Genomic DNA, 24,100 nt, shown 5'->3' with positions numbered 1-24,100 from the left:
GAACTGAAGTGAACTGTAAGGAAGGTTTTGCAGTATGGGAGAGATATCTGGCTCGACTGTGAATGCAATGAGGATATGTGGAGATTTATACTAAGGAGCAGGTTGGGAGTCAATGGAAGTTTGCCAAGAGGAATCATTCAGAATAGGGTTATTTTTGCTACACCAATTCAAAGATTCTTGCTGAAGACATACTAGGATGGTAAGATATAAAGGGTGAGGGTTGAGGACTTGGATTAGATATTGAGAATGGAGAAGTTTTGCTAAACTCACCCAACAGGATTGTTTAGTAATACTGATTAATGATCCAGCAGGACTAAGCAGGCTAAGGACAGAATCCAAGGTCAAGGCCTAGTCAGAAGATGGCTCAGAACAGCCTGGCTCAAGTTCAGTCAAGGAGACCATCTTTATCACTCCTTGGTAAGGAAGCATAACTTTTGCTTCTGATGCAGTTTCTTTAGATGTATTTATATACATCCACTTAGGCAAAAAAAAAAAAAAAAAGTATATATATGTATATATACGTATATTTATAACAGGAAGAAAAATTGTTATTTTGTTGTTATAGACTGTGTTTTAAAGTTCATTTTATTTGCTGTAAGTATTGCTACCCCAGTTTTCTTATTGTTTCTATTTACATAAATATCTTTTTTCCATCTCCTCACTTAAAGTCTCTATGTGTCTTTTGCTCAGGAGTGAGTTTCTTTTAAGTAGCATATAGCTGGGTCTTCTTTTTTTATCCAATCAGCCACCCTATGTGTTTTGATTGTTGCTGTTTTTCTGATGTTCTTATAGTTCTTCATTTCTTCCTTTGTAGGTTGCTGATATTCTTTAGTAATGTTAGTAAGAACCCTGATATGCTTGTGTTCCTTTCTCTCTACTCTTTGTGTATCTCTTTTAGGTTTTGATTTGTGGTTCCCATGGTTTTTTTTTTTTTTTTTTTTTACCTATAACTTTATCTACTTGTTCTAATCTGGTAGTCATTTATGTTCAAATATATTCTAAAAGATCTGCATTTTTTTTACTCCTCTCCCCCAAGTTTTGTGTTTTTGATGTTATATTCACATCTTCATGTTTATCCTTTCACTGTTTATTATAGTTACAATAGATTTTATTGTTTTTTGTCATTTAATCTTTTTAGTTTATTTAAATAGTTGATCTCTAGCCTTTACTATATATTTGCCTTTACTAGTGGTATTTTTTTTCCTTTCCTAGAGATTCTTACCACTTGCTGTAGCTTTATCTTTTCCACTTAGAGAAGATCTTTTAACATTTCTTTTAGGATAGGTTTAGTACTGATGAACTCTTAGTTTTTGCTTATCTGAAAAGTTCTTTATCCAAATGATAATCTTGCTTGGTAGAGCATCATATGCTATATGTTTTTCCCTTTAGCACTTACAACATATCTGCTGCTGCTAAGTCACTTCAGTTGTGGCTGACTCTGTGCGACCCCATAGACAGCAGCCCACCAGGCTCCCCAGTCCCTGGGATTCTCCAGGCAAGAACATTGGAGTGGGTTGCCATTTCCTTCTCCAATGCATGAAAGGGAAAATGGAAAGTGAAGTCGCTCAGTTGTGTCCGACTCTTAATGACCCCATGGACTGCAGCCTACAAGAATCCTCCGTCCATGGGATTTTCCAGGCAAGAGTACTGGAGTGGGTTGCCAGTGCCTTCTCCATCAACATATTATGCAACACTTTAAATATATCATTCCATTTCCTTCTGTCCTACAAAGTTTCTGCAGAGAAATCAGTTCAGTTCAGTTGCTGTTGTTTCCAGCTCTATGCCACCACAGGAACTGCAGCACACAAGGCTTCCCTGTCCATCACCAACTCCCAGAGTTTACTCAAACTCATGTTCATTGAGTCGGTGATGCCATCCAACCATCTTATCCTCTGTCATACCCTTCTCCTCCCGCCTTCAATCTTTCGCAGCATCAAGGTCTTTTCCAAGGAGTCAGTTTTTTGCATCAGGTGGCCAAAGTATTGGAGTTTCAGCTTCAGCATCAGTCCTTCCAATATTCAGGACTGATTTCCTTTAGGATGGACTGGTTTGATCTCCTTGCAGTCCAAGGGACTCTCAAGAGTCTTCTCTAGCACCACAGTTCAAAAGCATCAATTCTTTGGCTCTCAGCTTTCTTTATGGTCCAACTCTCACATCCATACATGACCACTGGAAAAACCATAGCCTTGACTAGACGGACCTGTTGACAAAGTAATGTCTCTGCTTTTGAATATGCTATCTAGGTTGGTCATAACTTTTCTTCCAAGGAGCAAGCATCTTTTAATTTCATGCCTGCCATTACTATCTGCAGTGATTTTGGAGCCCCCTAAAATAGTCTGTCACTGTTTCTACTGTTTTCCCATCTATTTGCCATGAGGTGATAGGACTGGATGCCATGATCTTCTTTTTTTGAATGTTGAGCTTTTTTTTTTTTTTTACATTTCATATTTTATTTACTTATTTTTTTATTTTTTATTTTAGTTTTTATTTTTAAAATTTTAATATCTTTAATTGTTACATGTGTTCCCAAACATGAACCCCCCTCCCACCTCCCTCCTCATAACATCTCTCTGGGTCATCCCCATGCACCAGCCCCAAGCATGCTGCATCCTGCGTCAGACATAGACTGGCGATTCAATTCTTACATGATAGTATACATGTTAGAATGTCATTCTCCCAAATCATCCCACGCTCTCCCTCTCCCTCTGAGTCCAAAGGTCCATTATACACATGTGTGTCTCTTTCCCTGTCTTGCATAGAGGGTCGTCATTGCCATCTTCCTAAATCCCATATATATGTGTTAGTATACTGTATTGGTGTTTTTCTTTCTGGCTTACTTCACTCTGTATAATCGGCTCCAGTTTCATCCATCTCATCAGAACTGATTCAAATGAATTCTTTTTTACGGCTGAGTAATACTCCATTGTGTATATGTACCACAGCTTTCTTATCCATTCATCTGCTGATGGACATCTAGGTTGTTTCCATGTCCTGGCTATTATAAACAGTGCTGCGATGAACATTGGGGTACATGTGTCTCTTTCAATTCTGGTTTCCTCAGTGTGTATGGCCAGCAATGGGATTGCTGGGTCATACGGTAGTTCTATTTGCAATTTTTTAAGGAATCTCCACACTGTTCTCCATAGTGGCTGTACTAGTTTGCATTCCCACCAACAGTGTAGGAGGGTTCCCTTTTCTCCACACCCTCTCCAGCATTTATTGCTTGCAGATTTTTGGATCGCAGCCATTCTGACTGGTGTGAAGTGGTACCTCATTGTGGTTTTGATTTGCATTTCTCTAATAATGAGTGATGTTGAGCATCTTTTCATGTGTTTGTTAGCCATCCGTATGTCTTCTTTGGAGAAATGTCTATTTAGTTCTTTGGCCCATTTTTTGATTCGGTCATTTATTTTTCTGGAATTGAGCTGCATAAGTTGCTTGTATATTTTTGAGATTAGTTGTTTGTCAGTTGCTTCATTTGCTATTATTTTCTCCCATTCCGAAGGCTGTCTTTTCACATTGCTTATAGTTTCCTTTGTTGTGCAGAAGCTTTTAATTTTAATTAGATCCCATTTGTTTATTTTTGCTTTTATTTCCAGAATTCTGGGAGGTGGATCACAGAGGATCCTGCTGTGATTTATGTCTGAGAGTGTTTTGCCTATGTTCTCCTCTAGGAGTTTTATAGTTTCTGATCTTACATTTAGATCTTTAATCCATTTTGAGTTTATTTTTGTGTGGGGTGTTAGAAAGTGATCTAGTTTCATTCTTTTACAAGTGGTTGACCAGTTTTCCCAGCACCACTTGTTAAAGAGATTGTCTTTACTCCATTGTATATTCTTGCCTCCTTTGTCAAAGATAAGGTGTCCATAGGTGTGTGGATTTATCTCTGGGCTTTCTATTTTGTTCCATTGGTCTATATGTCTGTCTTTGTGCCAGTACCATACTGTCTTGATGACTGTGGCTTTGTAGTAGAGCCTGAAGTCAGGAAAGCTGATTCCTCCAGTTCCATTATTCTTTCTCAAGATTGCTTTGGCTATTCGAGGTTTTTTGTATTTCCATACAAATCTTGAAATTATTTGTTCTAGTTCTGTGAAAAATGTGGCTGGTAGCTTGATAGGGATTGCATTGAATTTGTAAATTGCTTTGGGTAGTATACTCTTTCACTATATTGATTCTTCCGATCCATGAACATGGTATATTTCTCCATCTATTAGTGTCCTCTTTGATTTCTTTCATCAGTGTTTTATAGTTTTTTATATATAGGTCTTTAGTTTCTTTAGGTAGATATATTCCTAAGTATTTTATTCTTTTTGTTGCAATGGTGAATGGAATTGTTTCCTTAATTTCTTTTTCGACTTTCTCATTATTTGTGTATAGGAATGCAAGGGATTTCTGTGTGTTGATTTTATATCCTGCAACTTTACTATATTCATTGATTAGCTCTAGTAATTTTCTGGTGGAGTCTTTAGGGTTTTCCATGTAGAGGATCATGTCATCTGCAAACAGTGAGAGTTTTACTTCTTCTTTTCCAATTTGGATTCCTTTTATTTCTTTTTCTGCTCTGATTGCTGTGGCCAAAACTTCCAGAACTATGTTGAATAGTAGCGGTGAAAGTGGACACCCTTGTCTTGTTCCTGACTTTAGGGGAAATGCTTTCAATTTTTCACCATTGAGGATAATGTTTGCTGTGGGTTTGTCATAGATAGCTTTTATTATGTTGAGGTATGTTCCTTCTATTCCTGCTTTCTGGAGAGTTTTTATCATAAATGGATGTGGAATTTTGTCAAAGGCCTTCTCTGCATCTATTGAGATAATCATATGGTTTTTATTTTTCAATTTGTTAATGTGGTGAATTACATTGATTGATTTGCGGATATTGAAGAATCCTTGCATCCCTGGGATAAAGCCCACTTGGTCATGGTGTATGATCTTTTTAATGTGTTGTTGGATTCTGATTGCTAGAATTTTGTTGAGGATTTTTGCATCTATGTTCATCAGTGATATTGGCCTGTAGTTTTCTTTTTTTGTGACATCTTTGTCAGGTTTTGGTATTAGGGAGATGGTGGCCTCATAGAATGAGTTTGGAAGTTTCCCTTCCTCTGCAATTTTCTGGAAGAGTTTGAGGAGGATAGGTGTTAGCTCTTCTCGAAATTTTTGGTAGAATTCAGTTGTGAAGCCGTCTGGACCTGGGCTTTTGTTTGCTGGAAGATTTCTGATTACAGTTTCAATTTCCGTGCTTGTGATGGGTCTGTTAAGATTTTCTATTTCTTCCTGGTTCAGTTTTGGAAAATTGTACTTTTCTAAGAATTTGTCCATTTCTTCCACGTTGTCCATTTTATTGGCATACAACTGCTGATAGTAGTCTCTTATGATCCTTTGTATTTCTGTGTTGTCTGTTGTGATCTCTCCATTTTCATTCTAATTTTATTGATTTGACTTTTCCCTCTTTGCTTCTTGATGAGTCTGGCTAATGGTTTGTCAATTTTATTTATCCTTTCAAAGAACCAGCTTTTGGCTTTGTTGATTTTTGCTATGGTCTCTTTTGTTTCTTTTGCATTTATTTCTGCCCTAATTTTTAAGATTTCTTTCCTTCTACTGACTCTGGGGTTCTCCAATTCTTCCTTTTCTAGTTGCTTTAGGTATAGAGTTAGGTTATTTATTTGACTTTTTTCTTGTTTCTTGAGGTATGCCTGTATTGCTATGAACTTTCCTCTTAGCACTGCTTGTATAGTGTCCCACAGGTTTTGGGTTGTTGTGTTTTCATGTTCATTAGTTTCTATGCATATTTTGATTTCTTTTTTGATTTCTTCTGTGATTTGTTGGTTATTCAGAAGTGTGTTGTTCATTCTCCATATGTTGGATTTTTTAATAGTTTTTCTCCTGTAATTGAGATCTAATCTTAATGCACTATGGTCAGAAAAGATGCTTGGAATGATTTTGATTTTTTTGAATTTATCAAGTTTAGATTTATGGCCCAGGATGTGATCTATCCTGGAGAAGGTTCCATGAGCACTTGAAAAAAAGGTGAAATTCATTGTTTTGGGGTGAAATGTCCTATAGATATCAATTAGGTCTAACTGATCTAATGTATCATTTAAAGTTTGCATTTTTTTGTTATTTTTCTGTTTAGTTGATCTGTCCATAGGTGTGAGTGGGGTATTAAAGTCTCCCACTATTATTGTGTTATTGTTGATTTCCCCTTTCATACTTGTTAGCATTTGTGTTACATATTGCGGTGCTCCTATATTGGGTGCATATATATTTATAATTGTTATATCTTCTTCTTGGATTGTTCCTTTGATCATTATGTAGTGGCCTTCTTTGTCTCTTTTCACAGCCTTTGTTTTAAAGTCTATTTTATCGGATATGAGTATTGCCACTCCTGCTTTCTTTTGGTCTCTATTTGCGTGGTATATCTTTTTCCAGCCCTTCACTTTCAGTCTGTATGTGTCCCTTGTTTTGAGGTGGGTCTCTTGTAAGCAGCATATAGAGGGGTCTTGTTTTTGTATCCATTCGGCCAGTCCTTGTCTTTTGGTTGGAGCATTCAACCCATTTACGTTTAAGGTAATTATTGATAAGTATGATCCCGTTACCATTTACTTTATTGTTTTGGGTTCGGGTTTATACACCCTTTTCGTGTTTCCTGTCTAGAGGATATCCTTTAGAATTTGTTGGAGAGCTGGTTTGGTGGTGCTGAATTCTCTCAGCTTTTGCTTGTCTGTAAAGCTTTTGATTTCTCCTTTGTATTTGAATGAGATCCTTGCTGGGTACAGTAATCTGGGCTGTAGGTTATTGTCTTTCATCACTTTAAGTATGTCTTGCCATTCCCTCCTGGCCTGAAGAGTTTCTATTGAAAGATCAGCTGTTATCCTTATGGGAATCCCCTTGTGTGTTATTTGTTGTTTTTCCCTTGCTGCTTTTAATATTTGTTCTTTGTGTTTGATCTTTGTTAATTTGATTAATATGTGTCTTGGGGTGTTTCGCCTTGGGTTTATCCTATTTGGAACTCTCTGTGTTTCTTGGACTTGGGTGATTATTTCCTTCCCCATCTTTTCAACTATTATCTCCTCAAGGATTTTCTCATGATCTTTCTTTCTGTCTTCTTCTTCTGGGACTCCTATAATTCGAATGTTGGAGCGTTTCATATTGTCCGGGAGGTCTCTGAGATTGTCCTCGTTTCTTTTAATTCTTTTTTCTTGTTTCCTCTTTGATTCATTTATTTCTACCATTCTATCTTCTATTTCACTAATCCTATCTTTTGCCTCTGTTATTCTACTATTTGTTGCCTCCAGAGTGTTTCTGGTCTCATTTATTGCGTTATTCATTATATTTTGACTCTTTTTTATTTCTTCTAGGTCCTTGTTGAACCTTTTTTGCATCTTCTCAATCCTTGTCTCTAGGCTATTTATCTGTGTTTCCATTTTGATTTCAAGATTTTGGATCATTTTCACTATCAATATTCGGAGTTTGTTCTCCGGTAGATTCCCTACTTCTTCCTCTTTTGTTTGGTTTGGTGGGCAACTCTCCTGTTCCTTTACCTGCTGAGTATTCCTCTGTCTCTTCATCTTGGTTATATTCCTGCATTTGGGATGGCCTTTTTATATTCTGGTAATTTGTGGAGTTCTCTTTATTATGGAGCTTCCTCACTTTGGGTGGGGTTCTATCAGTGGCTTGTCAAGGTTTCCTGGTTAGGGAGGCTTGTGTTGGAGTTCTGGTGGGTGGAGCTGGGTTTCTTCTCTCTGGAGTGCAGTGGAGTGACCCGTAATGGGTTATGAGACATCAAAGGTTTTGGAATAATTTTGAGCTGCCTGTATATTGAAGGTCAGGGGAGTGTTCCTGTGTTGCTGGAGAATTTGCGTGGTATGTCTTGTTTTGGAACTTGTTGGCCCTTGGGTTGGAGCTTGGTTTCGGTGTAGGTATGAAGGCATTTGATGAGCTCCTATTGCTTAATGTTCCCTGAATTCAAGAGTTCTCTAATGTTTTCAGGCTTTGGATTTATGCTTCCTGCTTCTGGTTTTCGGTTTTCTTTTTACAGTAGCCTCTAGACTTCTCCATCTATACAGCACCAATGATAAAACATCTAGGTTAAAGATGAAAAGTTTCTCCACATTGAGGGACACTCAGAGAGGTTCACTGAGTGACAAGGAGAAGAGAAGATGGAGGGGGTAGTTAGAGCTAACTGGAATGAGATGCGGTGAGATCAAAAGAGGAGAGAGCAAGCTAGCCAGTAGTCACTTCCTTTTGTGCTCTCTATAGTCTGGACCGCTCAGAGGTATTTACAGAGTTATATGGGGAAGAGGAGAGGGAGGAAGTAGACAGAGGTGACCAGGAGGATAAGAGAGAGGAATGAGTAGGAAAGAGACAAATCCTGCCAGTAACCAGTTCCTTAGGTGTTCTCTACCGTCTGGAACACACAGAAATTCACAGAGTTGGATAGAAAAAGAGATGGGGGAGAAAAGAGACAGAGGCCACCTGGTGGAGAAAAAGGAGAGTCCAGAGGAGGAGAGAGTGGTCAAGCCAGTAATCTCGCTCTCAGGTAAACTTGGGTAGTGAAGTTTGGGTTTTTAAATGTACAAAATTGACACCAAAAACCTAAGAGCAAAGATTAAAAATCTAGAGTAGAGGTTGGATTTTCAAAGATAGAATAATAAAGAAAAGCAGAAGGAAAAAGGAAGAAAGAAAAAAAAAAGAATTATTAAAAAACAAACAAACAAAAAAAACCAAAAAAAACCCACCAACAACCATCCAAAGAGTATATATGGTGTTTGCCTTAAAAAAAAAAAAAAGTCTTTTTTTTAAAAATAGTAATAATAGGTTATAGAAATAAAAATTAGAGGAGAAATGGAAGACTTAACAATTTTAAAAAAAGCTAGAAAACAAAGAAAAAAAAGCAAAAAGAAAAAAAAAGGGAATGATTTTAAAAATATTAAAATTATTTCTCACCCTTCTCTGATGTTATGGGCCGTGTGGGCTCACTTCCAAGGTGGTTCCCTCTGTTTAACTTCTTCTGTTTGCTGGTTTTTTAGGCTCACTAGTTCAGTCGCGCTGTGGGGAGGGGGGATGCTGCAAAGAAATAGCACTGTCGTGTGCACACAGTATCTCTGCTCCGCTTGACCTGTCCTTTCTCACGGCGCACAAACCGCTCTGGCTCTACGATGCTCAGCCGGGAACCGTCTGGGGCCGGCCCTAGGCTGTGTGCACTTCCCCGGTCCAAGCCGCTCAGGTTCGGCGCTCAGGCAGCCCTCAGAGGCACAAATGCGGCTGGGACTGCGCTTTGTGCCCTTCCCAGGTCCGAGTAGCTCAGGAGTTTGGCGAGCGCGATCGCCACGGCTTGTCACCTTTTCCGCCTCTGCCGCTCAGCTCTCTGGGTGGACCGCTGGCGCACCCTGTGAGGCAGACTGTGACTGTCCAGCACCCCCAGAAGTCTTAGCAAAGGAGCCTGCTTGCAGTTAGGTACGTAAAGTCTCTCCGGGTCTGCAATTGCCCCTTTCCAGTCCTTACGGCTCTGGCTGCCTGTCCCCGGCGGGGAATGGTCTGCAGCCGGCTTTTTCCGTTCTGTCCTTTGTTCTGTGCTCGGTCCTGGCGGTGTCTTATGTTCGAGCTTTTCGCGTGGTAGCTATCCCACAGTCTGGTTTGCTAGCCCAAGTTAGATCGTTCTGGTTGCGCGTGGGGCGTTCCTGCCCGATTCTTGCAAAGCACTGCAGCCCGCGCCTCCCGCGCTTCCCTGCCCTGCCCCCACTTCCCAGTGGCGGATGCAGGCATCTGTGCTGCTTTTCCGCTGGGGGAGTTACTGTTGGGCTTGTAATCTGTTGGTTTTAATTATTTATCTATTTTTCCTTCCTGTTATGTTGCCCTCTGTGTTTCCAAGGCTCGCCACAGACTCGGCAGGGAGAGTGTTTCCTGGTGTTTGGAAACCTCTCTTCTTAAAATTCCCTTCCCAGGACGGGCTTCCCTTCCCGGGACGGAGCTCCCTCCCCACCTCCTTTGTCTCCTTTTTCGTCTTTTATATTTTTTCCTACCTGTTTTTGAAGACAATGGTCTGCTTTTCTGGTTGCCTGATGTCCTCTGCCAGCCTACAGAAGTTGTTTTGTGGAGTTTGCTCGGCGTTGAAATGTTCTTTTGAGGAATTTGTGAGGGAGAAAGTGATCTTCCCGTCCTATTCCTCCGCCATCTTTCTCTACCTTCTGAATGTTGAGCTTTAAGCCAGCTTTTTTCACTCTCCTCTTTCACCTTCATCAAGAAGCTCTTTAGTTCCTCTTTGTTTTCTGCCAGAAGGGTGGTGTCATCTGCATATCTGAGGTTATTGATATTTCTCCCGGCAATCTTGATTCTGGCTTGTGCTTCATCCAGCCAGGCATTTTGCATGGTGTACTCTGCATATGTTAGATAAACAGGGTGACAGTATACTGCCTTGACGTACTCCTTTCCCAATTTGAAAACAGTCTGTTGTTCCATGTCTACTTCTATTTGTTGCTACTTGGCCTGCATACAGGTTTCTCAGAAGACAGATCAGGTGGTCTGGTATTCCCATCTTTTTTCCCACAGTTTGCATAGTTTGTTGTGATCCACATAGTCAAAGGCTTTAGCATAGTCAATAAAGCAGAAGTAGATGTTTTTCTGGAATTCTCTTGCTTTTTTGATGACCCAGCAGATGTTAGCAATTTGATCTCTGATTCCTCTGCCTTTTCTAAATCCAACTTGAACATCTATAAGTTCTGGTTCACATACTATTGAAGCCTTGTTTGAAGAACTTTGAGCATTACTTTGCTAGCATGTGAGATGAGTGCAATTTTAGGGTAGTTTAAACATTCTTTCACATTGCCTTTCTTTGGGATTGGAATGAAAACTGACCTTTTCCAGTCCTGATTTCTGAGTTTTCCAAATTTGATAGCATATTGAGTACAGCTTTAATATCATCATCTTTTAGGACTTGAAATAGTTTACCTCCATTAGCTTAGTTTGTAGTGATGCTTCCTAAGGCCCATTTGACTTCTGACACCAGGATGTCTGGCTCTAGGTGAGTGAGCACACCCTCATGGTTATCTGGGTCATTAACATCTTTTTTGTATAGTTCTTCTGTGTATTCTTGTCACCTTTTCTTAATATCTTTGGCTTCTGTTAGGTCCATACCATTTCTGTCCTTTATTGTGCCCATCTTTGCATGAAATCTTCCCTTGCTATGTCTAATTTTCTTGAAGAGATCTCTAGTCTTTCCCATTCTATTGTTTTCCTGTATTTCTTTGCACTAATCACTGAGGAAGGCTGTCTTATCTCTCCTTGCTATTCTTTGGAATTCTGCATTCAGATAGGTATATCTTTCCTTTTCTCCTTTGTCTATAGCTTCTCTTCTTTTCTCAGTTATTTGTAAGGCCCCCTCAGACAACTATTTTGCCTTTTTGCATTTGTTTTTCTCTGGGGATGGTCTTGAGCACTGCCTCCTATACAATGTCACAAATTTCTGTCCACAGTTCTTCAGGCACCCTATTAGCTCTAGTTCATTGAATCTATTTCTCACTTCCACTGTATAATCAAAAGGTATTTGATTTATGTCATACCTGAATGGTCTAGTGGTTTTCCCTACTTTCTTCAATTTAAGTCTGATTTTTGCAATAAGGAGTTCATGATCTGAGCCACAGTCAACTCCCGGTCTTGTTTTTGCTGACTGTATAGAGTTCTCCATCTTTGGCTGCAAAGAATGTAATCAATTTGATTTTGGTATTGACCATCTGATGATGTCCGTGTGTAGAGTCATTTCTTGTGTTGTTGGAAGCAGGTGTTTGCTGTGACCAGTGTGCTCTCTTGGTTAAACTGTGTTAGTCCTTGCTGTGCTTCGTTTTGTACTCCAAGGCCAAATTTGCTTGTTACTCCAGGTATTTCTTGGCTTCCCTGGTGGCTCAGAGGTTAAAGCATCTGCCTGCAATGCAGGAGACCTGGGTTCGATCCCTGGGTCGGGAAGATTCTCTGGAGAAGGAAATGGCAACCCACTCCAGTATTCTTGCCTGGAGAATCCCATGGGCGGAGGAGCCAGGTGGGCTACAGTCCACGGGGTCACAAAGAGTCGGACACGACTGAGTGACTTCACTTTCACTTTCCAGGTATCTCTTGACTTTCTACTTTTACATTCTAGTCCCCTATGATGAAAAGCACAACTTTTTTTGGTTTTAGTTCTAGAAAGTCTTATAGGTCATCATAGAACCATTCAACTTCAGCTTCTTCAGCATTACTGGTTAGGTCATAGACTTGGATTACTGTGATACTAAATGGTTTGCCTTGGAAATGAATAGAGATCTTTCTGTAATTTCTGAGACTGCACCCAAGTACTGCATTTTGGACTTTTGTTGACTATGAGGGCTACTCCATTTCTTCTAAGGGATTCTTGCCCACAGTAGTAGATATAATGGTCATCAGGATAAATTTGCCCATTCCAGTACATTTTAGTTCACTGATTCCTAAAATTTCGATGTTCACTCTTGCCATCTCTTATTTGACCACTTCCAGTTTGCTTTGATGGCTGGATGGCATCACTGACTCGATGGATGTGAGTCTGAGTGAACTCAGGGGGTTGGTGATGGACAGGGAGGCCTGGCATGCTGCGATTCATGGGGTCGCAAAGAGTCGGACACGACTGAGTGACTGAACTGAACTGAACTGAACTGAATTTGCTTTGATTCGTGGACTTAACATTCCAGGTTCCTAATTGTTCTTTAAAGCATCGGACTTTGCTTTTATCACCTATTGCATCTACAACTTGGCATTGCTTTTGCTTTGGCTCCATCTCTTCATTCTTTCTGGAGTTATTTCTCCAATGATCTCTAGTAGCATGTTGGGCACTTACTAATCTGGGGAGTTCATCTTTCAGTGTCCTATCTTTTGCCTTTTCATGCTGTTCATGGGGTTCTCAAGGCAAGAAAACTGAAGTGGTTTGCCATTCCCTTTTCCAGTGGACCATGTTTTGTCAGAACTCTCCACCATGACCTGTCCATCTTGAGTGTCCCTACATGGTATGGCTCGTAGTTTCATTGAGTTAGACAAGGCTGTGGTCCATGTGATCAGTTTGATTAGTTTTCTGTGATTATGGTTTTCATTCTTTCTGCCCTCTGATGAATAAGGATAAGAGGCTTATGAAAACTTCTTGATGGAATAGACTGAGTGTGGGGGAAACTGGGTATTGTCTGATGGGCAGCCCCAAGCTCAATAAATCTTTAATCCAATTTTCTGTTGATGGATGGAGCTTTGTTCCCTCCCTGTTGTTTGGCCTGAGGCCAAACCTCTGCCAGAGACTCCTGGACTGAAACTGAAGCTGAAGTTGCTCAGTCCTGTCCAACTCTCTGTGATCCCATGAACTGTAGCCTACCAGGCTCCTCAGCTCATGGAAGTTTCCAGACAAGAGTACTGGAGTGGGTTACCATTTCCTTCTCCAAGACTCCTGGACACTTATAGGCAAGTCTGACTCAGTCTCTTGTGGGTCATTGCTCCTTTCTCCAGGCTCCTGGTGCACACAAGGTTTTGTCTGTGCCCTCCAAGAGTGTTTCCCCAGTCCTGTGAAAGTTTTGTAATCAAATCCCACTGGCCTCCAAAGTGAAATTTGGTGGGGTTTCTCAGTCCCTTTGCTGGATCCCCAGGTTGGGAAATATGTTGTGTGGCCTAGAACTTTCTTAACAGTGTGAGAATTTCTTTGGTATAATTGTTCTGCAGTTTGTGGGTTGTCTGCTTGACAGCTCTATGGTGGGTCTAATGGCAACCTCCTCCGAGAGGGCTTATGCCACACTCTTTGTGACTCAGGTCTGCTACAGCCAGAGCCCCTGGCCCCGTGGCAGGCCACTGCTGACCTGTGCCTCCACAGGAGTCACGGAAACACTCAAAGGCAGGTCTGGCTCAGTCTCTGTGTGGCCTCTGGGTCCTGGTGCACACAAGGTTTTGTTTGCACCCTCCCACCGTCTCTCGCGGGTACGGGGTTTGATTCTAAACATGATTTTGGCCCTCCCACCATCTTGTTGGGGCTTCTCCTTTGCCCTTGGATGTGGGGTATCTTCTTTTTGGTGGGATCTAACATCCTCCAGTTGATGGTTGTTCACAGTTGATGGCTGTTCAGCGACGGGCTGTAATTTTGGGCTCTTGCAGGAGATGAGTGCACGTCTTTCTACTCCACCATCTTGTATTATGTCCTTCTGCTCTGCTGTCTGTACTGCTGCAGTCGCTTCCACCAGCCTCCCTACTTGCCCTGTTACTCTTCTACAGACTGTTACAACTTGCTTCGGATCCTACCATTCCTCAACTGATAACCTTATGGGGATTCTCTTGTATATGATTCTTTTTCTCTTGCTACTTTTAGAACTCTCTCATTATTGAACTTTTTCCATTTTGAGTGTGATATGTCTTAGTGTGGGTCTGTTTGGGTTCATCTTGCTTGAGACTCTCTGTACCTGGATACCTGTTTCCTTTTTCAGTTGTGTGCTGGGTCTTCTCCTTTGCTCAGTGTCCAGCAGGACTCTATTGGGAGCAGGGTCAGGTCCCTAGTTGCTGGAGAAAAAGCCCTGAGGGTTGGGTCTGAGCTGGTTCGAATCCCTCTAAGTGTGTGCTCTCCATCTTCCCAGCAACTGACTGCTCCCTCCACCCAGAGGGAAGTGGTGCTTGAGCAAGAGAGGCTGGTGTAGGTTTTCAGCCTGAGGCCGGGCATGGGCTGGGGCAGTCCTGGTCCCAGTCAGAGCTCTGGATCTGTTGACTCCATGGGCATTAGCAATGGCCACTCTCATCCTGTTAAGATGCCATGTAGGGTCTGAGTAGGCTCCATCCTTCACAACTGCTCACTCACTCTGGCTGCATCTTCCCTTGCCCTAGTGTGGAGCTATGCCATGGAACAAGAGGGCCAGGGCAGAAACTTGGTTCAGGCTAGGGTACAGGCTGGGGCACAGGCTGGGACATACATCGAGGCAATTGTGGGAAACTGCTCAGAGTCCCAGACAATTTCAGTTTGCTTCCTCCACCTTGTTTTGGGAGAGAGCAAGCTGTGTGCACATTCTTTGTGAGTGGAGTCTAGGTTTCTCACAGACCTGCTGTCAGTCCCACTGGTTTTCAAACCAGCTAAGTGGACTTGCCCTCCCAGTGTTGGACCCCAGGGCTGAGGTGCTCAATATGTAGTTCGAACTGTTCACTCCACAGGGAGGATATCTGAGCCCATGTAATCCCACTCCTCTCTGTGTCCCCTTCTAGAGGCACAGGTCCGAACCTGATCACTTCCCTTCCTTTCTTACTGCTTTAGAATAGATATGATAATCCTATTTCATTGGGTGGTTTGAAGAATTCCTTGAGATAATGAATATATATAGTGCTGAGGACACAGTGCTGTGCTTAGTCACTCAGTTGTGTCTGACTCTTTGCGACCCCATGGACTGTAGCCCACCAGGCTCCTCTGTATATGGGATTTCCCAAGCAAGAATAGTGGAGTGAATTGCTATTTCCTGATCCAGGGGATCTTCCCAACCCAAGAATCAAATCTGTGTCTCCTGAATTGGCAGGTGAATTCTTTACCACTGAACCACCGGGAAGCCCCAATTTGAGAAGTAGTAGCAGACAGTTTTGGACTAGTAGCTTTGGGGTTCCAGATCTGGGATAGGACTGGGTCCTTGGCTAACTCCAGTGGAAGTTCTTTGATTTCCAGAAAAGAGACTTTGAAATGTCCATGCTGATAAATCATTAGCCAAAAGTCCTTTAATCTGACAGTCTCTATCTTGGGAAGGGTAAAGAGAAGGCTTATTTTTACTGAGAGATTGATTTCTGTAATAGGAGTTTGTCCTGTTACAATTCTTGTTTGCAACTTAAATTATTAACCAAGATAAAACTGCTGTTTGGTTTTATTTAGTGGAAACAAACTAACCCTCACTGAATGCCTAGTTAGAAATCAAGCACCTTTATGCACATTATTGATTTAATCCTTATTACAGTCTGTGAAGTTGATATCATGTTTCTTATTAACAGATAAAACAGCATAGCCAATTATTTGATGCCAGTCAGTTGTTAGAGGAGTGGGGATTTGATTTGAAATGTTTGCTTACAAAGTTCATGTTTTTTTCCAGTTAAGCTGCTGGTCTAGAAAGTTGTATAATTTGAACTTTGTAATTTCCTTCTCCTGACATTACCTGAAGGTAGAATTTTGACTTCTAGGGATCTTGCTCATCTTACTTTTACTGTTCAGTTCAGTTCAGTCGCTCAGTTGTGTCCGACTCTTTGTGACCCCATGAATGGCAGCACGCCAGGCCTCCCTGTCCATCACCAATTCCTGGAGCTCACTCAGACTCGCATCCATCGAGTCAGTGATACCATCCAGACATCTCGTCCCCTGTCGTCCCCTTCTCCTCATGCCCCCAATCCCTCCCAGCATCAGAGTCTTTTCCAACGAGTCAACTCTTCACATGAGGTGGCCAAAGTACTGGAGTTTCAGCTTTAGCATCATTCCTTCCAAAGAAATCCCAGGCCTGATCATCTTCAGAATGGACTGGTTGGATCTCCTGGCAGTCCAAGGGACTCTCAAGAGTCTTCTCCAACACCACAGTTCAAAAGCATCAGTTCTTCGGCGCTCAGCCTTCTTCACAGTCCAACTCTCACATCCATACATGACCACAGGAAAACCATAGCCTTGACTAGATGGACCTTAGTCAGCAAAGTAATGTCTCTGCTTTTGAATATGCTATCTAGGTTGGTCATAACTTTTCTTCCAAGCAGTAAGCGTCTTTTAATTTCATGTCTTCAATCACCACCTGCAGTGATTTTGGAGCCCAAAGAAATAAAGTCTGACACTGTTTCCACTGTTTCCCCATCTATTTCCCATGAAGTGATGGGACCAGATGCCATGATCTTCGTTTTCTGAATGTTAAGCTTTAAGACAACTTTTTCACTCTCCTCTTTCACTTTCATCAAGACGCTTTTTACTTCCTCTTCACTTTCTGCCATAAGGGTGGTGTCATCTGCATATCTGGTGATTGATATTTCTCCCGGCAATCTTGATTCCAGCTTGTGTTTCTCCCAGTCCAGCGTTTCTCATGATGTACTCTGCATAGAAGTTAAATAAGCAGGGTGACAATATACAGCCTTGATGTACTCCTTTTCCTATTTGGAACCAGTCTGTTGTTCCATGTCCAGTTCTAATTGTTGCTTCCTGATCTGCAAACAGATTTCTCAAGAGGCAGGTCAGGTGGTCTGGTATTCCCATCTCTTTCAGAATTTTCCACAGTTTATTGTGATCCACACAGTCAAAGGCTTTGGCATAGTCAATAAAGCAGAAATAGATATTTTTCTGGAACTGTCTTGCTTTTTCGATGGTCCAGTGGATGCTGGCAATTTGATCTCTGGTTCTTCTGCCTTTTCTAAAACCAGCTTGAACATCGGGAAGTTCACGGTTCACGTATTGCTGAAGCCTGGCTTGGAGAATTTTGAGCATTACTTTACTAGCATGTGAGATGAGTGCAATTGTGTGGTAGTTTGAGCATTCTTTGGCATTGCCTTTCTTTGGGATTGGAGTGAAAACTGACCTTTTCCAGTCCTGTGGCCACTGCTGAGTTTTCCAAATTTGCTGGCATACTGAGTGCAGCACTTTCACAGCATCATCATTCAGGATTTGAAACAGCTCAGCTGGAATTCCATCACCTCCGCTAGCTTTGATCGTAGTGATGCTTTCCAAGGCCCACTTGACTTCACATTCCAGGATGTCTGGCTCTAAATGAGTGATCACTCCATCGTGATTATCTGGGTCATGAAGATCTTTTTTGTACAGTTCTTCTGTGTATTCTTGCCACCTCTTCTTAATATCTTCTGTTTCTGTTAGGTCCATACCATTTCTGTCCTTTATCGAGCCCATCTTTGCATGAAATGTTCCCTTGGTATCTCTAATTTTCTTGAAGAGATCTCTAGTCTTTCCCATTCTGTTGTTTTCCTCTATTTCTTTGCATTGATCACTGAAGAAGGCTTTCTTATCTTTTCTTGCTATTCTCTGGAACTCTGCATTCATATGCTTATATCTTTCCTTTTCTCCTTTGCTTTTCACCTCTCTTCTTTTCACAGCTATTTGTAAGGCCTCCCCAGACAGCCATTTTGCTTTTATGCATTTCTTTTCCATAGGGATGATCTTGATCCCTGTCTCCTGTACAATGTCATGAACCTCATTCCATAGTTCATCAGGCACTCTATCTATCAGATCTATTGCCTTAAATCTATTTCTCACTTCCACTGTATAATCGTAAGGGATTTGATTTATGTCATACCTGAGTGGTCTAGCGGTTTTCCCTGTTTTCTTCAATTTCAGTCTGAATTTGGTAATAAGGAATTCATGATCTGAGCTGCAGTCAGCTCCTGGTCTTGTTTTTGTTGACTCTATAGAACTTCTCCATCTTTGGCTGCAAAGAATATAATCAATCTGATTTCGGTGTTGACCATCTGGTGATGTCCATGTGTAGAGTCTTCTCTTGTGTTGTTGGAAGAGGGTGTTTGCTATGACCAGTGCATTTTCTTGGCAAAACTCTAAAAGTATTTGCCCTGCTTCATTCCGCATTCCAAGGCCAAATTTGCCTGTTACTCCAGGTGATTCTTGACTTCCTACTTTTGCATTCCAGTCCTGTATAATGAAAAGGACATCTCTTTTGGGTGTTAGTTCTAAAAGGTCTTGTAGGTCTTCATAGAACCGTTCAACTTCAGCTTCTTCAGAGTTACTGGTTGGGGCATAGACTTGGATTACTGTGCTATTGAATGGTTTGCCTTGGAGATGAACAGAGATCATTCTGTCGTTTTTGAGATTGCATCCAAGTACTGCATTTTGGACTCTTTTGTGGACCATGATGGCTACTATTTTACTGTAAAATTTTTTAATAAGTTTAAATTAAATTTGCATTTACTTTTATTTTTGTTGTTAATAAAATTGTAATGAATTGCTTCTCTAAGTCCTAGTTAGAAAAGAAGGTTATTTTTTTCTTTATCTTTAGATGAGTATCTGTAAAGTGATAATTCATATTAAGGTAGTTGTTTTAGCATTAGAATGTCAGACAAATATAACTTATTTTTCAGATTTTAGCATAAGCCTCACTTATTCAAGGTAGGCCTCCTCAAATCTCTCAAACCAGGTCAGGGCCCCAATGTTACTCTCTCAAAGCCCCCCCATACTTTTTATTCATAACACTTTTAGCTTTCCCTTTCAAATTTGGTGTTACTCAGTTGTATCACTAGGGTGAATAATACACAGGATTTAAATGGATTTATAGTAATTCTCTATCATTGGCTTACAATGCAAACTCTAGGTACATCGCAGGCTATAGTGGGGGATCTTTCTCAGGATGAGCATGAGCTGCTCTGAAGCAGAGTCAACATAATATGTTTTTTCTCAGGAGAAAACAAAGGTGGGGAGACTACAGAAAAAGATACCGAGTCATTATTATTATTTTGGCTCCACTGGCTCTTTGCTGCTGGGCCGGCTTTTCTCTAGTTGTAGCAAACAGGGGCTGCTTTTCATTGCAGTGTGCGGGCTTCTCATTGCAGTGGCTTCTCCTGATGTGGAGCACGGGCTCTAGAGCATACGGGCTTTAGGAGTTGCGGCAGGTGGGCTCAGTAGTCGCAGTACCTCGCCTCTAGAGCACAGGTTCAACAGTTGCGTAGGGGCTGAGTTGCTCCGCAGCAGGTGGGATCTTCCCGGATCTTGAATCAAACCTGTGTCCCCTGCATTGGCAGGTGAATTCTTTGCCACTGAGCTACCAGGGAAGCCCATTACTGAGTGATTAAGCATCACACATGTTTTATTGAATATTATTGAAAACCAAAATGAGAAATTACAGTTCAAACGTTTTCACATCCTCCTAATGTTAGGAGCAAAGCATGCCTGTCAAACAAATAATGACAACCTAAAAATCAGAGAACAGATCCCAAAAGAGAGTAAAAACACTCAGTGCAAATACAAACTTTATCTAGGTCTATTAAACCCACATCGCTGTGTTAGTACTTACAGATTCCCTCAGTATTTAAAACCTGACTTTCATCTAAAATAGGTCCATCTTTTCATTCTGATTCATAGCAGCCAGTTATCTTCTTTTTCTGATATTTGCCACAGCTTGTAACTTTCTGTTTATTTATGTGTTTACATGTTTAATGTGTGTTTTCCTTATGTCTTTCCTATAGTCTCCTGACTACAAACTCTATAAAGACAAGGCTATATCTCTTTTGTTCAAGTCACGCATGTGGTGGCTGCCAATCATGCCTGGCAGACAGTTGTTACACACATGATTTGTTTATTGAACGGTGAATAACTAAGGTCAGCAATTTTTGCATACAGGGCTGCTGCTGCCAGCCCAGCAGGTAGGGATCAAAAGTGGTCGACACACAGCTTGGGAAAAAGAAACTAGAGACAGAATTAAAGTTTTAGAGATGGGACTGGGGGACTCAAGATCTCTTGGATCAAGAGCCCTGTTCCTCAGCCACATCACTTTTATTTAATGTCTTGGAAAGCAAAAAGTATCTGTTTTGCTGCAATAAAGTCAGATTCCTGTGTCCTTGGTCACTTCTCTCATTTTATTGATCACTTTGAACTACCTTTGCTATTTTCTTGTACAAGGGCTATCCCCCAGTTGGAGGTCATACCCCCTCATATGCCTTGGGAAAACATCTTTGTGTGTGAACAAGCAGCGTTCTGAACTTGTGCTGACCCGGCGTTTCAAGGTCCACACTAAGTTTTTTCTTAGCTTAGCAGGGCATGACAACCCCAACTAATAACTTGATATATTTTTGTTTAGATTATACTGTATTGCTATATTTTGCTTTTATTCTTTACCCATGATGTTCTTCTCATGGCTTAGCCAGAGCAACAGGCAGCTGATTATTAACCCTGTCCTGGGCCATCTTTAAATAAGAAAGTGTCCCATTTGACATTTCTATGAAATTAATGTTGTTAAAAAGATATCTTGTTAAAAATTATTTCTTGTTAAATTAATCTTGGTTATTATGCATTTTTCAGAGTCATGGGAAATTGTGGGTATAAATGTAATTTGTGAGATTGTGAGAAAGTTCCAAAGGCTGGGACCATGCATTAAGAGAGGTTATTGAGGGAATGTCTATTGGATTGCTGACGACAACTGCTACTGAAAACATCATATTCACTGGGGGGTGCTTTGGTTCAAGGGATTTGAATTCTGTCTGGAAAACACCATGGAGGTGCCTCAAGACTTGTTCTGTTGCTAAGTCGTATCTGACTCCTTGTGAACTTATAAACTGCAGCATGGCCAGGTTTCCCTGTCCTTCACTATCTCCCTGAGTTTGCTCAAACTCATGTTCATTCAGTCACTCATGCCGTCCAACCATCTCATCCTCTGTTGCCCCCTTCTCCTCTTGCCCTCAATCTTTCCCAACATCAGAGTCTTTTCCAAAGAGTCAGCTGTTCCCATCAGGTGGCCAAAGTACTAGAGCTTCAGCTTCAGGATTAGTCCTTCCAGTGAATACTCAGGGTGGATGTCCTTTAGGTTTGACCCATTTGATCTCCTTTCTGTTCAAGGGACTCTCAAGATCTTCTCCAGCATAACAGTTCAAAAGCATTAATTCTTTAGCTCTCAGCCTTCTTTATGGCCCAACTCTTACATCTGTATATGACTACTGGAATTAGTTACGAGCATGTTGTTATAGAGTTTTAAAGACCTACATTTTAAATTACTTGTTTTAAAAAATTACAAAATCACACTTGCTTTTTGTAGACTTAAGTTGGGGTTGTTTTAATCCATCTTTCACCAGTATTTGCTATGTATGATTTCTCTTTTAACAATGACCAGAAGGCCTTTACATTCTTTGAATCTTCTTTTTCTGATATGTATATTGTCTCTTGGTTTATATTTGCTACTCTAGCCATCAAAATATAAAATATCTAAGATACTGGAAAGGGCACACTTTACAGAAACAAATATTGCTGGTTTTTGAGGTGACCAGGTTGCTCATGGCAAACTATGGCTGAACACTTGAAAATGCTCCTTGGGATAATACTACAAAGTATTGTAATCAAAGCAGCATGGTATTGGCACAAAAACAGATATACAATGATCACTGGAACAGGACACGGAGCCCAGACACCTATAGCCAATCTACAATGAAGGAGACAAGAATATACAATGGAGAAAAGACAGTCTTCAGCAAGAGGTGTTGGAAAAGCTGGACAGCTACATATAAATCCGTGAAATTAGAACATTCCCTCACCCATATATAAAAATAAGTTCAAAATGGTTTAAACACCTAAGACATGACATCATAAAACTCCTAGAAAAGAAAATAGGCAAAACATTCTCTGACATAAATTGTAGCAATATTTTCCTAGATTAGTGTTCCAAGGCACAAGAAATAAAAGCAAAAACAAACAACCCAGCCACTCTGTATCTTTTGATTAGTGAATTCAGTCATTTTACATTTAGGGTGATTATTGATAAATGGGGACTGGGTACGGCCATTTTATCTTTTGTTTTCTAGTTGTTCTATATCCCTATATCCTTGTGTTTCTGTCTGATATTTTAGTTTGGTGCTCTCCTATGATATTTTTCTTGGTTTCCTCTTTTTTTTTTTTTTTAAATGTTTCATGTCTCTGTTCTAGATTTATGTTTTGTGGTTACCATGAGGTTTGTACAAAACATCTCACAGATAAAATAGCCCTTTTCCTGCTGATAACATCTTATCTTCACTTGTCTATATAGGCTCCATCCTTTCCTGCTTTCCCTTTTATGTTTAGGTTGTCTGAAATCATCCCTTTTTATGGTGTGAGTTTGTTACCAGATTGAAGTAGTTGTAGTTATTTATACTGCTTTCCCCCCCCCCCTTTAGCATTTATGCTGTAATTGTTTAACAATTATTCTGATATAGAGTTGCAATTTTCTGATTCTTTTTGTCTATTTAGCACCTTACACAAAGTTTGCTATACCTGCCTTTTCATTTCAGGTACAGGAGCTCCTTTCAACATTTCTTATAAGGCAGGTTTAGTGGTAATGAAATCCCCCAGCTTTTGTTTATCTGAGAAAGTCTTTATTTCTCTTTCATATGTTAAAGATGACTTTGCTGAATAGAGTGTTCTTGGCTGATATTTTTTTATCTTTCAATATTTTGAGTGTGTCATTCTACTCTCTGCTGGCCTGTAGAGTTGCTGCGGAAACATCTGTTGTAGCCTAATGAGGTTCCTTCATAAGTCACTGTCCTTTTCTCCTTGACTGCCTTTAAAATTCTTTCCTGTCATTAAATTTTGACAGCTTTAATATATTGTGTTTTGGAGAATTTCTTTTTGCATCAGGGTAATTCGGTGTTCTCTTAACTTTGTGGGTTTCTTTACCTAGTTCCTTCCTCAGGTTTGGGAAGGTCTCAGCTACTGTTTCTTTATGTAAGCTCTCTGCTCCCATCTCCCTCTCTTTTCCTCCTTGGATGCCCATTATTATTGTTTCACTTCCTAATGGAGCCAGATAGCTCTCATATTATTTTTGCATATTAAAAGGATGTTTGTTCCCACTCCTCTTTTACCTGTGTCATTTCTATGTTTCTATCTTCACGGTCACTGATTCTCTCTTACATATGGTCTTTATTTTTGGTGCTTTCTAATGTAGTCTTCATCACATTTATTGAGTTCTTTGGTTCCAGAATTTATTTGATTCTTTATTTGAGAGCTCCAATCTCTTTGGAAAAGAATTCCTTTTGTTTATTAATTTTATTCCTGAGATCACCGAAATTCCTTTCTGAGTTTTCTTATAGCTCATTGAGTTTTTTTCATGACAGCTATTTTGAAATCTCTATCAGTTAGATCACAGTATTCTCTGATTTTAAGTTTGATTTTTGGAGAATTATTAATTTCTTTTTGTGATTTCATGTAATCGTGGTTTTTCATGGTGCTTCATGGGTTGTCCCTCTGCTGGTGCATTTGAAATAGTAAATATCTTTAAGCTTTTTATTTATTTTTTTAACTTGAATCTAATAATTTGATAAATTGTAATTAAAGGCCTTTTTCCCAACAAAACAGATTTATGTTTATGAAATATAACTCTATGGGTGGCAATATAGTTCAAGTTTTTTATTTTTCTTACATAAGAAAAATATGGCTCTGGCTATATTTGAGATATCC

Source organism: Ovis aries, chromosome 6 (genome assembly GCF_016772045.2).
Source record: "Ovis aries strain OAR_USU_Benz2616 breed Rambouillet chromosome 6, ARS-UI_Ramb_v3.0, whole genome shotgun sequence".
Classification (NCBI taxonomy): Eukaryota; Metazoa; Chordata; class Mammalia; order Artiodactyla; family Bovidae; genus Ovis; species Ovis aries.
This window is presented reverse-complemented; position numbering follows the sequence as displayed.